The sequence below is a fragment of the Eleutherodactylus coqui genome, chromosome 3 (genome assembly GCF_035609145.1).
Source record: "Eleutherodactylus coqui strain aEleCoq1 chromosome 3, aEleCoq1.hap1, whole genome shotgun sequence".
Taxonomy (NCBI): domain Eukaryota; kingdom Metazoa; phylum Chordata; class Amphibia; order Anura; family Eleutherodactylidae; genus Eleutherodactylus; species Eleutherodactylus coqui.
In genome coordinates, this window is record NC_089839.1 from 140,799,229 (window position 1) to 140,814,045 (window position 14,817).

The window sequence follows — 14,817 nt, forward strand, 5'->3', positions numbered from 1 at the left end:
GCATCGTGAGCATTGAGCTATTAGGTTCAATAGAACCTAATAGCAGGGGGCAACGCAGCGGATTTTTGCCGCGAATTTACGCGGCGTAAATCCGTTCATGGGAAGGAGGCCTAACTCTAGTCTTCATGTATCCAATTTTTGAGGAACATATAGCATTTGAGTTTTTGTTTATAAAGCAAAGAGGGGGGGGGGGGAAGGTTTAGGTTACTTGTTGTCAAATTAGGAGATGTAAACATTTGAGTTGCAAAGCAGTTAGGCCAATTTCACATGGGCAAGTGCAATATCAGGTCGTGAAATTCGACCCGATATCACACTCGCCAACGTTTGATGTCCTTGCAGATATGAGACGTTTGTGTTAAAATCACCTTGCATCACTTCAGGAAAGTAGCGATCACAGAGTGTTTTCCATTGAAGAGAATGGGCGATGTGAGGTGTTCTGAGGGTAGGAAATGCTGTGACTTTCCCGCTCCGTGATGCAGGAAGGGGGAAAAATCTCTCACATGTATGACCTTATTCAAAGGAATGGGGTTCACACTTGTGTATCTCGCAATGAAAAAAATCTCACACAATTTTTTTTGCCATGTGAAAATGGCCTTAGTGGTTACACAGAGTTCTGCATTCCAAGTAATCCTGAAATTCAATCTGGTAGTGCAATGTTTTTTGAAAAATTTTGCTTGTGATTATTAATACAGGCTGAGAGGTCCTACATCTCCATGATTTTCTGTGGTAAGTTGAACCATAGTGAGCTCGTAGGTGGAGAGGTTTTTGCCATCATTTTGGAATGCTGGATCTTGCCACATCAACCAGATGGTGAACCACAGAGCACTTATAAACAGATATAGGGTTATCACTGAGATGCAGGAGTAAGAATGCAGGTGATTTAGGGAGGACAATATTAGTGAATTTAGAAGAGATACGCCAAACCTCAGACCAGTAGCCCGCCAACACTGGACAATCCCAAAATATATAAATCAAGGTTTCTTGTTCTGATCCACATCTCCATCATAGTGGAGACATGCAGGGAATCCTTTTAAGTAAATGGAAGGGCACCCTGTACCAACAGGAGAGGATCTTAAATCCTGTTACACAGATAGAAGATGTGTGCATGAGAATGTAGATTGCCTTTGTTCCATCGTGAGTGGCAGCGACAGACCTCCTCCCCAGTTTTGAAGATAGCTGGGGTTTGGGGCCTCCAGTTGAGAAATAAGAATTTTGTAAACAAGCAAGGTATTGTTGGGAGGGACCTTCTTCAGTGCAGAGCAATTCAAAGGGAGTTTTCAGCCGTGAAAAATCTCACTAGGTAAGGTATGGATGTAAGGAAATGTCTAAGTTGGATGACGTCCGAGGGCGATAGGGAGATGGATCTATTTTTTGCTGCCAGAGAGACTGCAGAAAGCCAATGCCTCTTTAGAAGGGATATGATCTGAATCTGTTAGAGAGCCAATGGTAAAATACCTTGCTTTCCAGGCCAGGTGGGAAGGCCAGGTTAGCCAAAATAGGAAACAGGGGAGAGGGAGAGAAACCTGCTCTGGGAAAGTCCTGAAAGATAACTATCAATATAGAGAGGGCTCTAGCCTCTACTGGGGTATCTTCCATTAAAGAATGTTTGAAAAACTTGTTATAGGTAGACCCATTGTTTGAGTTCTATGTGTAGGTCAGTCAATGATACGTAGTAAGTGTGAAGCTTGATGGTAAGCTGTGAATCAGAGGCAAAGACCACCCTCCTCCTTAGGCCTTATGAGAGTATTACAAGCAATGCGAGTGGGTTTATCTGGCCAGATGAATTTGGTGAACAGGAACAGCAAGTATCTGAAAAATTGTTTGGGGAAGTGAATGGGTAATGTTTAGAAGGTATATAGGATTCTGGGGAGAATCATCATCTTGAAGACAGAGCACCTGCCAAACCATGAGAAGAAAAGCATGTGGAAAAAAAACCCTCTAAGCTACTAGAAGATAAAAGATCCAATATGTGATAGTGAAGGCACTTCTTTTTTATTATTTCACAAGATAAAAATCAACAATTGAAAACGGGTTTCGGGGACGCATCCCTTCGTCAGTTCGGCTGGATTGGACACAACAGGATGCCTGGGGGGGGGGGGGGGGGGGCACAATCCCAAAGGTGTTTTGGGTGTGCCAGAGGCCCTGTATGTGGCAGGGGAGAAAGAAGTGCTTCAGCTGAAGATCTTTTATCTTCTAGTAGCTTAGAGGGTTGCACCCCCACACCAGTTTTTTTCCCACATTCTTTTCGCTACACTCACGCCCACCCTGGTGGAGCGTCATCTGGTTGGCAGCACCTCCATCATTTGAAATACTCCATCATTGGAAACACTTTGTACTCCAGAAATGTTCCACCACCCTCACTGGGTCTTGCTCCACCCTCCTTTTTCATCTCTTTTACTCACACGAACCATTAGTCCATGCATTTAAGTCAGACCTAAGATTGCTCAGAAGGGGGAAGGTAGTTGGCCAAGTAGAGGCCTACCCCAGCGGAAAGAGAAGGGATTCCCTAATTCAGTTACCAGGGTTTGAGGTAGGAATATGTTTATAGCTGAAGATTTTTGGTAATTGATTTTTTTAAGTTAAGAGAATGTGGCATACTGGCGAAGTTCACTAAATAGGTTTGGGAGTGAGATGCATGGACTGGAGAGGAAAAACAGTTCATCTGTGTAGGCAGTCATTTTATGCATAGACACTTCTATTTGAACTCTCATAATGTCCGGGTTGGATCAGATATGTCTAGAACCCCTAATAGGTCATAAAACAGAGTGATGAAAGGATATCCCTGCATTGTGCCATTTGACGTTTTAAGTGTAAACTGTCCATTTACTCTGACCGACGCTGATTGAGAGGAATACAAGAGGAAGATCCAGTTAACGCTGTCAAAAGCTTTATCAGCATCTGTAGATAAGATAATAGGCACAAATGGCAGGGATGTTTTTTGGCTTTATGCATGAGGCTTATGGCTTTGATGGTGCTATCCTGGGCTTCCTTTAAGGGTACAAAACCTCCTTAGTCTCCATGGATGATGTGTTGGAGAAAGGGGGACAGTCTTTTGGCTAGTATTTGAGAAAAGCTGTAAATCTACATTCAGTATGGATATAGGGTGGTAACTGTGACAAAAGGATGGGTCCTTCCCTTCTTTCAGGACAACTGATGTATGTCTTCAGTGCATCTCTTACGAAAGGTAGGGGGGCATGTTCCCGGATGAGAGGGAAATAAAAAGGCATGAAGGAAAGTTTTGAAGTACGAAAGAGAGAGCCCATCAGGACTGGGGGCTTTTTTTGTACAAGATTCTGTCAGTGTGAGAGTTCTTCTTGCGATATGGGACTCTTCATAGCCTAGATTGCTTCTAATCAGAATTTGTGATGTAGGATTGCATTAAGGCCCCACGAAATGACAGTTCATGGCCTGAGAGGGGGGCAGGGAAGATATAAAGGGACTGGTAATATTCTTTAAACACCTCAGAAATCTGCTGTGGAAGGTGGTGAACATGACCTGTTTGTGTGGAGATGTGAAGGATATATGACCTAGACCTCTCTGTCCATAGGGCTCGGGTCAAGGTACAGCTAGGTTTGTTTTGCCAAATTCATAAAAAGGGCCTCCTGCACCTAGCGAGAGCTCCTTTTACACATGCCAAGCAGTGTGAACGTACTTGTAACCTTAGTTGAGCCAGTTCAGCGCCTGTCTCCCCATCCAGTTTGCATTTAGGTGTCAATTCTAGAGCTTGAATGAGTTCTAGGAGATTCGAGTTAGGAGCTACGTTCTTTTTTAATACGAGAGCCAATACTAATAAGGGACCCCCATTTGTGGTCTTCCCACACCAGGAGTGGATCTATGTCAGAGGTAGTGTTATTAGTGAAGTAGTCTTTTAGGTTGTTTTGAATCTGTACTTTGGTCACAGAGTCTTGTATAAGGGACTCATTGAGCCGTCATTGCCAAGACTTGAGCTAAATTGCTGGAAGAGAGAACGAGTATTGAGAAGGAGATGCTGTCACTGCTCACCGCTGTAATGACAGGAAGGGGACAGTGGTGGAGCAGAAAGTAATCTATATTAGAGTAAGAATTAACAGTAAGAATAAAAAATAAAAATAAAAAAAATAAAAAAGAGGAGGTATAATCTGGAAGGGTGAATGATTCTCCAAGCATCTATTAGTTGATGTTCGTGTAGTGTCTTGCGAAACCTACGGTGCATGGATACAGGTAAGCTGCTAATTCCACGGGAAGGCGTCTATGGATGAGTCAAGGGGAACATTCAGATTCCCCACCGCCATCCCAAGTATCAGGATGCCCTCCTTGAATTCCTCCAAGTCCCCCAGGGCCCTTTCTAAAAAAAGCAACCTGAAGGGGAGTTGGGGAGGTATAGGGAAGCCAGGGTTACCAGTGTGTTGGCAAGCTTACCTTTGAGGAATAAGTATCTGCCTGCAACGTCTACACGTGTCTCAAGGATGGAGCTGGCGATGAGTATGGAGACTCCTTTAGTCTTAGGTTCAGAGTTTGCACTGTGGTAGCCATCTGGGAAACAGGCATTTGATCACCTAGGAACAGAGTCTGCTTGGAAGTGGATTTCCTGTACGAAGGCTACAGGTGCCCTCTTCTGCCATAGGACACGGAGGACCTCTTTTTCCGGGATGTTCAATCTCTGCGCATTAATAGAAACATTGATATTAGGACAGTTTGAAAGCATTGTTCTATATGACAGCGATACCATAAAAGAAAGGCTAAATAGGTGGAATGGAGGTGTGAAAAAAAGAAAAAGGAGGAGGGGGAAAAAGAAAAAGAAAATTGAAAAAGTAAAAATATAACTAAATCACCTGTCTTTCACTAGTGAAGGGTGGTGGCCCTGAGGGTGGGGAAAAAAAACAATCAAATTCAGGAACAGAACACAAGGCACCCAAATAGGTTAACATAGTATAGCAAGACCTTACTGAAGCAAGTGGCAATAGGAGACAGCTGCATAAGAAGAAAAATGAGCCATGAGACTGGTTGACCAGTGGCTCCAGAAACCACTAGTGGAAAACTAATGAATACAGGTCAAGGTTGGTTCCTGAGAGGGAAGGGATCGGGGAGATGCAAAGAGGAGACGACTTTGTCCAGGTGTGTAGATCCGTGAAATAGAATGGGGTCAGGAAAAGACCCGAAAGTCTTGTTGTATGTGTTTAGGCTGAAAGTGAGGGGGTGCTTGCTTTATTGAATGTGCAGTGAGACAGGAGCCCGAGGGATATTCCAATCTGGGACTGGGACAACAGGGCTGTCAAGAAAAAGGAACGCAACATCTAGATCTGGAAGTGTGCATACAGTATAAGTGCGACCACGGTTCCTGAGGATGATGTGGAATGGGTAACCCCAACTGTACATGGCAGCCGCTGCTCGGGTAACTTCTAGTGGGGGTGGCACACTGTTCTGCGCATATAGAAGGCGAGACTGGAAATGTAAAGTAGCGCAGTAATTTCAGCGCAGTTGTAGGTGGTTGTACCCTGCCCCAAAGCTCTGTGCAGGATGTCCTCTTTCCGTTTGTAAGAGTGCACCTAGCAGATTATGTCTCGTGGGTAGTAGTGGGTTCCCGTTTCTTGGGCTTGGCAGACGATTGACTGTCTATTTCAATTGTTCTATCCTTAGGTCTGTTCAGTATCTTAAAGATAGACGACACAATCACGTAGGATGTCTTGTGGGACGTTTTCGGGTAGGCCCCTTTATTTCATGTTGTTGCGATGACCTTTGTTTTCTATGTCGTCTAGGTGATAGTCAAGGTCTAAACCGTATGTAGTGACTGTCTAAGGTTTGGGCTAGTTCTAGATCAGATGAAGTAGTTGTAAATTTTTGTTCTATAGAGACCTGTTCAGACAAGGATTGGATTAAATACATGTATGGCCTTGTCATGTTTTTCCTCAATACATTGCAGTTAGAACTCCACATTCACCTTGGTGAGCAATGCACCAAGAGTCTTCCATAGCTCTAACGTGTGATATAGGTCTTTGGGCAGAAGTAGTGTAGAGCATGTAGCCTGTTTAGATTCATGATCTTCAACTCCATATCAGGGTGTGAAAGGAAGCAAATCCCCAGTGTTCCTGGGGGAAGGAAATGCAGGGGAGGCAGGAGTTGTTGGACCAGTGCTCCCAGTAGGTCTACGTATTGTGGTGCCTCTGTCAGGGCGTATGGGCCGCGGGTACCCACATCATCACTAAGCAATGGCGTGGGAAATACTAGCATTAAAAAAATATTTAAAAATCACTCTGCCTGACTGATGGTGAGCCACCACAGTCATCTGCATTACAGAATAATCAGGTAAAATGAAAAAGGTTTGGTACTGTTAGCCAGTAGAGAAAAAAAAATGTGATTGTTCTCACTAAGAGAAACCAAGTAATCTTCCAGATATGATACGTTTTAATGGCTAACAAAAATACATGATGTTATAGAGAGCTTTCAAACCTACCTAGGACTCTCCCTCGAGCATAAAGAAACAGATCTACAAATAAACACATATGAAAAATGCACATACATGACGTGATTAATTTGCACTTAAAACAATACCAGATAAGATGAGCAGAGAAGACAGTTTTATGGTCCCTAAATTAGTCTTAGGGGGTCACAGGCCTGTGTTTTATCTCTGTCTCAGATTTTTCATATTCTCCACTGATGCAAGAAGCCCCTTCCGAGGTTCATTCCATTCTTGAGGGTATCAAAAAATGGCCATAAATGTATACTTCCAAATTCTTCTGTGATGCGACTTCAAGTTGCCGGCCAGCTTCACCACCATAATCCGGCTTGGATTCCGCATACAGAATCCCGAAGCAGTCGTGTGAAGCTGGCCTAAGTAATGGGCTGAATGCGGATCTAACTGGTAATAGTATTGAATCGTTTAATTGCTCTATGAAGACTTTCAGACATCCTGCGGAGAATTGCGCTGGCAGCCTCAGCGATGAGGTCCCTGGATAAACTCTGGCGGAGGCAGAACATAACACTCAGGACTAAGATTCGATTCTACCAGACATGCGTTATGCCAATTGTATTGTACGGCTCAGAGACTTGGACCTTGCTGTCGCATAACACTGAGCATCTGGAGTCCCTTCACATGCAATGCCAACACCAGATTCTCCGTGGCTGTTGGTTTGACTTCATCAGAAACAGTGAGATAGACTCAAGCCCTGTGCAAGCCTGTATCACAAAAACAACAACAAGGAGAGGACTCGCACTTCTTAGTCATGTTGCACGCTTGTCAGAAGCTGTTCCGGCCCACGGTGCTCTAACTGCAGCAATTGCTAGGAAAAGCGAGAGACGACCCCCTGCCGGATGGCGGAGGCCACCTGGTCGTCCGCGGTACTCTTGGGTGCAACAGATAGGCAACGGTACCTCCTCCGACATCAACACCGAATGGAACAATGCTCTTGGTCGATCGGTGCTACGAACCCTCGTAGTCCAAGTGAGGTAACTAACTAAACTAACTATTACACACCAAATAGGAAACACTGAATTGGAAAAGGACTTGTGGATTTTAGTTAACTGTAAGCTTAACAACCATTGTCAGGCAGCTGCTGCCAAAGCAAATGAGATCATGGGGTGCATCTGAAAAGGTCTAGGGGTACATGATGAGAATATTGTCCTTCCTCTTTAAGTCACTGGTCAGATCATACATGGAATATTGGAGACCGTTTTGGGCACGGGTACTAAAAGACATATCGGAGCTTGAGTGGGTACAAAGGTGGGCAACTAAAGTAATAAACAGAACGGGCAGGCTACAATACCCAGAAAGGTTATCAAAAAGAAGGGATTACTTACCGGTAGTCCTTTTTCTGGGAGTCATCACGACGGTTCCATTTACATATGGAGGTTGCCCTCTGACCTCAGTAGGGACAGGAAGAGCTTTTAAAGCACCGCCCGCCACCATCTCCTCAGTGACTTTCAAATTATTATGGTGGACAAGGTATACTGAACCAAAATTTTCCTTTATTCGGTATTATTTTACATTGAAAAAGAACATAAAATAAAATATTCTATAGGGGAGGGAACTATGGGCAGTCGTGATGACGCCTGAAAAAAAAAAAAAAAAAAAAAAGACTACTGGTAAGTAATCCCTTCTTTCCCCCGGTAGTCATCACGACGCCCCCGTTTACATATGGAGCAAATTATAAGTATTCTTAGGGTCAGCCTATAGCCTGGAGGACTTTTCATCCTTACGCCAGGTCTTTGTTAGATTGTACATTGACCCTATAGTGCTTTGTGAAGGTGTGCAGACTGGACCAGGTAGCCGATTTACAAATTTGTTCAGTGGAGGCCTGTGCTTTCTCTGCCCATGAGAAGGAGAGGGATCTTGTAGAGTGGGTTTTGATATTTTTAGGAGGATCGAGACCCCGGGCTTTGTACGCCTCCTAAACGGCCATCCGGATCCATCTTGCTATGGTACTTTTAGCCGCTGTTTTTCCTCTGCCCAGCCCCTGAAATTGGACAAAAAGGTTATTGTGCTTTCGGAAGGACTGGGTAGCCTCTAGATATGCTAGAACAGTCCTCCTGACATCCAAATTATGGAATTCTCTATTTGTCATTACAGGGATCCTGGCAGAAAGAGTAGGGTAATTGCCTGTTCTCTGTGGAATTTAGAGACGACCTTCGGAAGGAAGGCGTGGTCTAGGTAAAAGATGATGTGGTTCAATACAACATAATGCCTGTAGTTCCCCAGCTCTCCGTGCCGAGGTTATGGCGACCAGGAGAGAGACCTTAAGTGTGAGTAATTTTATGGGGAGCTGGGAGAGGGGTTCAAAGCGTGAGTTACAAAAACCGTTTAGGACCAGGTTTGGGTACCCGGTTAGAAATGTTTTCCTGCTAAATGGCAAGAGTCTGTTAGCCCCTTTTAGGAACCTGCGGACCCAGCGATGCTCTGCCAAGAGGAAATCTAGACAGGACCCCAGTGCTGCCACCTGCACTTTTAGGGTTCTTGGGCTTAAGCCCTTTTCTAGACCTGCTTGCAGGAAATCAAGAAATTTGGGTATATCTATGCCTGGGCTCTCACTCGGAACTAGGTTACAGTATTCCAAGAATTTCCTCCACACTTTGCTCTATATAGCTGTGGTTACAGGTTTGCGGCTTTTGCCCAGTGTTGTAATTACTTTGTGTGGGGGGGCCTTCTTTCTGAAGTATTATGCCTTCAGCATCCAGGCTGCTAACTTCAGTTTCTCGACTCCTGAGCAAGTTAGTGGACCCTGCAATAGGAGATCTTGTTCTACTGGTAGCCGAAGCGGACCCTGGATTGCTAGGGTCTTCAGTAGGGGATATCAGGGTCTTTTGTCCCACATAGGGGTGACTAGAATTACCACTGCTCGGCTGGCCTAAACCTTTGAGGATATGAGGGATCAGGAGAAAGGCAAAATCCAGGTCTATATCCCAGTTTTGAGAAGGGGCGTCTATGCCACGAGGATTGTCCCTTGGACTGAGGGAATAAAAGTCCTGGCATCTTGAATTTGTCTGTGTGGCAAATAGGTTGATTTGTGGCTGCCACCACTGACGTGTTATGAGCTCAAAGGCCTGTTAACTCAGACACCATTCTCCTGGGAGGACGCTTTGCTTGTTGAGAAAATCCACAACGGTATTTGTAGATCACTTCAGGTAGATTGCTGAGAGGGATAGCACCGTGGATTCTGCCCACAATTAATTGTTGAAGGTGCGGGTGTAGTGTTCCCCCTGTTGACAAACCAATGACAAGGCTGTCATGTTATCTGTCAAGATTTTGACATGCCTTCCTCTGAGGTGGGGTTCTGCCACACAAAGGGCCTCCCATATTGCCCTTAGCCCTCTATAATTGGATGAGCATCCAGCTATTTGAGAGTCACTGGTTCCCTGGAAAGTTAGTTCAGCTACTTGTGCTCCCCACCCCCTCTTGCTTGCATCTGTCATAATGGATATAGAGGGTTCTCGTGACCAAGGGGTACCTTTGCTAAGGTTTTTCTGGGAAGTCCACCAGCGTAGGCACTGTTCAACTTTAACGAACAGGCTCACCTTTTTATCTAGGGAGGTTTGCCGTTTGCCCCAGTGGGCAAGGATAAAGCGCTGCAGCTGACGGACTTGGGCCCATGGGACTATCTGTATACAGGCTGTTAGTAGGCCAAGAAGTTTCATCGCGTCCCTAATAGAAACTTGCGTTGCTTGGCATAGGGACGATACTGATTGGATGAGGTCCTTACCTTTGGAAGGGGGGAGCCGTGATTCCTGGGTGTGGGAATCTAGGAGTGTTCCTAGATATATTTTCTGCGTACCTGGGATCAGCTCTGATTTTTGTTTATTAATTATCCACCCCAAGTCACTCAACATGGACAAGACTACAGAGAAATCTGTGTGTATAGTTTCCACGGATTTTAACACCAACAGGAAACTATCCAGATAAGAGAAGATAAGGATTTGTTTTCTCCTAAAGTAGGCCATCATTTCTATCACTACTTTTGTGAATACTCTAAGGGCGGTAGAGATACCAAAGGGCAAAGCCTTAAATTGGTAGTGATGAATTACGTTGCCTATTTGCAAAAAAATCTTAGGTATTTGTAGTGGGCGGCAGTTATTGGGACGTGATAATATGCATCTTTAAAAGGTATATGGTGCACATGACGCTCCCGGGATCTATTAGAGATATGATGGATCTAACGGTTTCTATTTTAAATTTTCTATAGGAGATAAATTTGTTTAGGGCCTTCAGGTTTTATGGTTTTTTATCAAGAAAAAAGGGGAATAGAAACCCTTTCCCCTTTCCTGTTCAGGGACTTGCATAACCTGTTCTTGAGGGGACCCTGGGGCGGTTAGGAAGAATCTTTTGGGGGGCAGGAAAGCAAACTCAATTTGATATCCGGTTTCAATTATTTGTAATATCCAAGAGTTGGACGTTACCCGCCGCCACTGGTCCAGATATTGGGATAATCTACCCACCTCTGTTGGGTCAGAAGCTTGCTGTATTGCCTTACCCCGACCTCCTTTAGGGTACGACCTCCTCCCTGTTTTCCTTTTGGTTTCTGGAGAAGGGTGGTTTTCTGTACGACCTATCCGGAAGGATTTTATTCTTGTCCCCTGCTTTATCCAGGACAGGGCCGAACATGTACTCTCCTTGAAAGTGTATTGTACAGATTTTGTTTTTTGAGGTTACATCTGCCGACCACAACTTCAGCCATAGTGTCCATCTTGCGGCGCTACTCAAGACTGCGGTTTTTGTGCCATATCTCACCGATTCTGCTGAAGCATCTGCTAGGAATCCTGTAGCTATCTTTAGGAGGGGAAGGCAGCTAGCTATTTCCTCTCTGGAAGCCTGCTCTTTTATTGAGGCCTCCATCCGGTTTAGCCACAGAACCATGGACCTGGCTACTGACGTTGCCGCAATATTGGCTTCTATGGTGAAGGAAGTTGCTTCCCATGATTTTTTCATCAGCCCGTCAACCTTCTTATCCATGGGGTCTGAAAGTTGCAATGCATTCTCAAAGGGTAGCAGGGTTTTTTTTTAGCTACTTTGGCTATCTGCATATCTACCTTTGGGGTTTCCATGTCTATGCAGACATCTTCTGGCGCAAAACGCCAGTCTGTTCTTGATTTCTTTTGAGACTGAAAGTCTCTTATGGATCTTACCATTAATCTGAGATGACTTGCTTCAGGATTTTATTTATTGGAAAAATAGTTTTCCTTCTGGACCAGAGCCCCCTGAACATCCTGTCCTGGGAGGGCAGTCCTCTTCGACCGGCATGGTCTCTCTCACTGCTTTGAGGAGATGCTCCATATCGTCAGAAGAGAAAAAGTGGATTATACCCACCTGATAATCAGGTTTCCAGTAGTCTCCACGACAGCACCAACTGAGATTGCCTCCTCCTGGTAGGACAGGAACATACTGAGAGGTTAAAAGCTCCCCCCCTTCCCCACTTTCCTCAGTGGATTCTAACGAATTGCCGGGGCAGGAGCTAAACTTAAATTTCCTCCCCTAACCGGGGTTTTTTTATTTTTAAATTTATTATATTACATTTATAGGGGGGGGGGGGTGAAGGTACGGGTGCTGTCGTGGAGACTACTGGAAACCTGATTATCAGGTGGGTATAATCCACTTTTTCCCCCAGTCGTCTCCACGACAGCACCAACTGAGACGTACCAACTAAAGTTTATTAGGGTGGGATCGCTGCCGAGAGGACTTTGCGGCCGAAGGCCATGTCCTCGTCCTGCTGCACTTTTACCCTATAGTGTTTAGTGAACGTGTGGGGTTTTTTTCAGACTGCGGCCTTGCAAATTTGCTCGACCGAGGCTGAACTGTGTTCAGCCCATGAGGACGCTACTGCCCTTGTGGAATGGGCTTTAAGAGCTAACGGGATCTCCTTCCCGAGGGCCTTATAGGATTCTATGATGGCCAGACGGATCCACCTGGCTATGGACCTTTTTGCTGCTTTGCTACCCTTATTTGGGCCACTGAACTGGACGAACAAGTTGTCGTCCCGCCTCCAGTGGCTCGTTGTATCTATGTAGGTTAGGACTGCTCTCCTAACGTCCAGGCAGCTTAGGGTTCTTTCCTCCTCGTTTTTTGGGTTACTGAAGAATGAGGGGATTATTATATCCTGGGACCTATGAAAATCTGACACTACTTTTGGCATAAAGGCCGGGTCTGTTTTAAATATTAGTTTGGTGTCTGCGATTTTCATGAACGGGTGGCGGATGGACAAGGCCTGTAGTTCGCTAACCCGTCTTGCGGAGGTGATGGCTACTAGGAAGATGGTCTTGATTGTAAGCCTTCTTATAGGTAGCGCCTCGATCGGTTCGAATGGTACCGCTGTCATGGCCCCTAGAACCCAATTAAGGAACCAGTCTGGGAACAGGTTTATGGGCCTAGGGCGTAGTCTAGCTGCTGCTGTTAGGAACCTGTGGACCCATCTGTCGTCTGCGAATTTTGTGTCGCAGATGGCGCTAAGGGCTGAAACTTGGACTTTTAGGGTGCTCGGAGAGAGGCCCATCTCTAAGCCCTCCTGCAGGAATTCTAAGATTAGCGGAGTGTCGGGGATAGAATCCCCGCGATCCCTTCCCTGTCTCCATGAGGAAAACCTTCTCCAGACCTTCTGGTAGATCAGGTGGGTCGTCTTTTTCCTACTGGACATTAGGGTTTCTACTACTTTCTCTGAGAATCCTTTTTCTTTCTTAGCGAGGATTCCTCAAGAGCCATGCCGTTAAATGGAGTTTGTCTAGGCCGGGGTGGTTCAGTGGCCCCTGCGATAGAAGATCTGTCCAGGTAGGGAAGGTGACTGGGTCCTGGACGCTCAGTGTTGTCAGAAGACCGAACCAGCTTCTTTTCGGCCAGAAGGGGGTCACCAGGATTAGCGTGCATCCCTGGGTTCTGAAGTGCTGTAAAACCCTGGGGATTAGTGGTATGGGAGGAAAGGCGTAAGCCAGTCCTTGTCCCCAGTCCTGGCCTAGGGCGTCTACCGCCATCGGACGATCTCCTGGCCGGAGGGAGAAAAAAGTTGCCTACTTTTGTGTTCTCCCTGGTTGCGAAGAGGTCCAACTGTGGGGTCCCCCACCGGTTGGTTAGGATTCTGAATGCCTCTGGGGAGAGGGACCACTCTCCTGGGTCTATTTGCTTCCTGCTGAGGAAGTCTGCTTTTTCGTTTAGTGTCCCCTTCAAGTGGATTGCCGTGATCGAGAGGATCCGGCCCTCCGCCCAGTGAAAGATTTTCTGTGCGATGCTTTGCAGTGGGGGAGATCTTGTGCCCCCTTGGTGTCGTATGTGAGCGACCGCGGTGACATTGTCTGACAGTATTTTTATGTGTTGGTTCTGTAGCGAGTTGCCCAACTGCTGTAGAACCTGCCAAACTGCCTGTAGTTCTCTGAAATTTGAGGACTGTTCTTTTATCCTCTGAGGCCAGGGACCCTGAAAGAATTGGTTCCCCACATGCGCTCCCCATCCACAGCCGCTTGCGTCTGTTGTGATGTGGATGGCTGGGTTTTGTAGCCAGTGAACCCCTCTCCGCAGGTTCTCTGGGGATGTCCACCAACGCAGGGATGTTTTTGCCCTGTTTGGGATGTACATCCTTGCCCCTAACGAGGACTGCCTTTTGTCCCACGAGGATAGGACTACGGCCTGCAGGGCTCTGGTGTGGGCCTGGGCCCATGCTACTCCTGGGATGCATGATGTCAAGCTCCCCAGGAGAGACATTGCCTCCCGAATTGTGCAGAATCGTCTTCGTAGGAAAGTTTTGACTATTCTGCGGATTTTTTGTATTCTCTCCTCGGGTAGGTAGGAGCATTGCGATTCTGAGTCGAGAGTTATTCCCAGAAACGTCTTCTGCTTGTCGGGATCTAGGCTGGATTTTTCCCAGTTTATGATCCATCCCAACGATTGGAGAAGTTCTAGTACTGTCTCCAGGTGTTTTGTTAGGAGTTTTTTGGACTCTGCTATTAATAGAACATCGTCCAGGTAGGGTACTACTAGGATCGATTTTTCTCTCAAGTGGGCGGCTACCTCCGCCATAATCTTGGTAAAGATTCTGGGGGCTGAGGATATCCCGAAGGGCAAGCATCTGAATTGGTGGTGCTCTATTCTTCTGCCCATGTCCACTGCGAACCGCAGGTATTTCTGAGAATCTTTGTGGATCGGAATGTGAAAATAAGCGTCCTTTAGGTCGATGGACGCCATGTAGGCTCCTCTGGGGATCAACTTTATTGTCGAGGAGATGGTTTCCATTTTGAATCTCCTGTATCGGACGCAGGTGTTCAGGTCTTTCAGATTTATTATCGTCCGGTGTTTCCCTCCGGGTTTTTTTACTAGAAAGAGCCTGGAATAATAGCCCTGGGTTTCCTCGTTTCGCGGTACGGGAGATATTGCGT

The 14,817-nt window shown here is 45.9% G+C and overlaps 1 protein-coding gene across 4 annotated transcripts in view; it reads right to left on the reverse strand.

Annotated features, from left to right (window-relative positions):
* CEBPG (CCAAT enhancer binding protein gamma) overlaps nt 1-14,817 on the reverse strand; it is a 55,104-nt gene that overhangs the window by 19,080 nt on the left and 21,207 nt on the right. Inside the window, exons 1-3 of one of the 4 annotated variants that reach the window (XM_066596181.1) lie at nt 7,774-7,900; nt 4,812-4,840; nt 4,399-4,639 (exon numbers count right to left, since the gene is read on the reverse strand). The exons of 1 other annotated variant lie outside the window; for it this stretch is intronic. The gene's annotated coding sequence lies outside the window, so the exon portion shown is untranslated. Of the gene's footprint in view, nt 1-4,398; nt 4,640-4,811; nt 4,841-7,773; nt 7,901-14,817 lie in introns of those variants that run through there. 2 more of the 4 variants (XM_066596179.1, XM_066596180.1) reach the window with 2 other exon arrangements.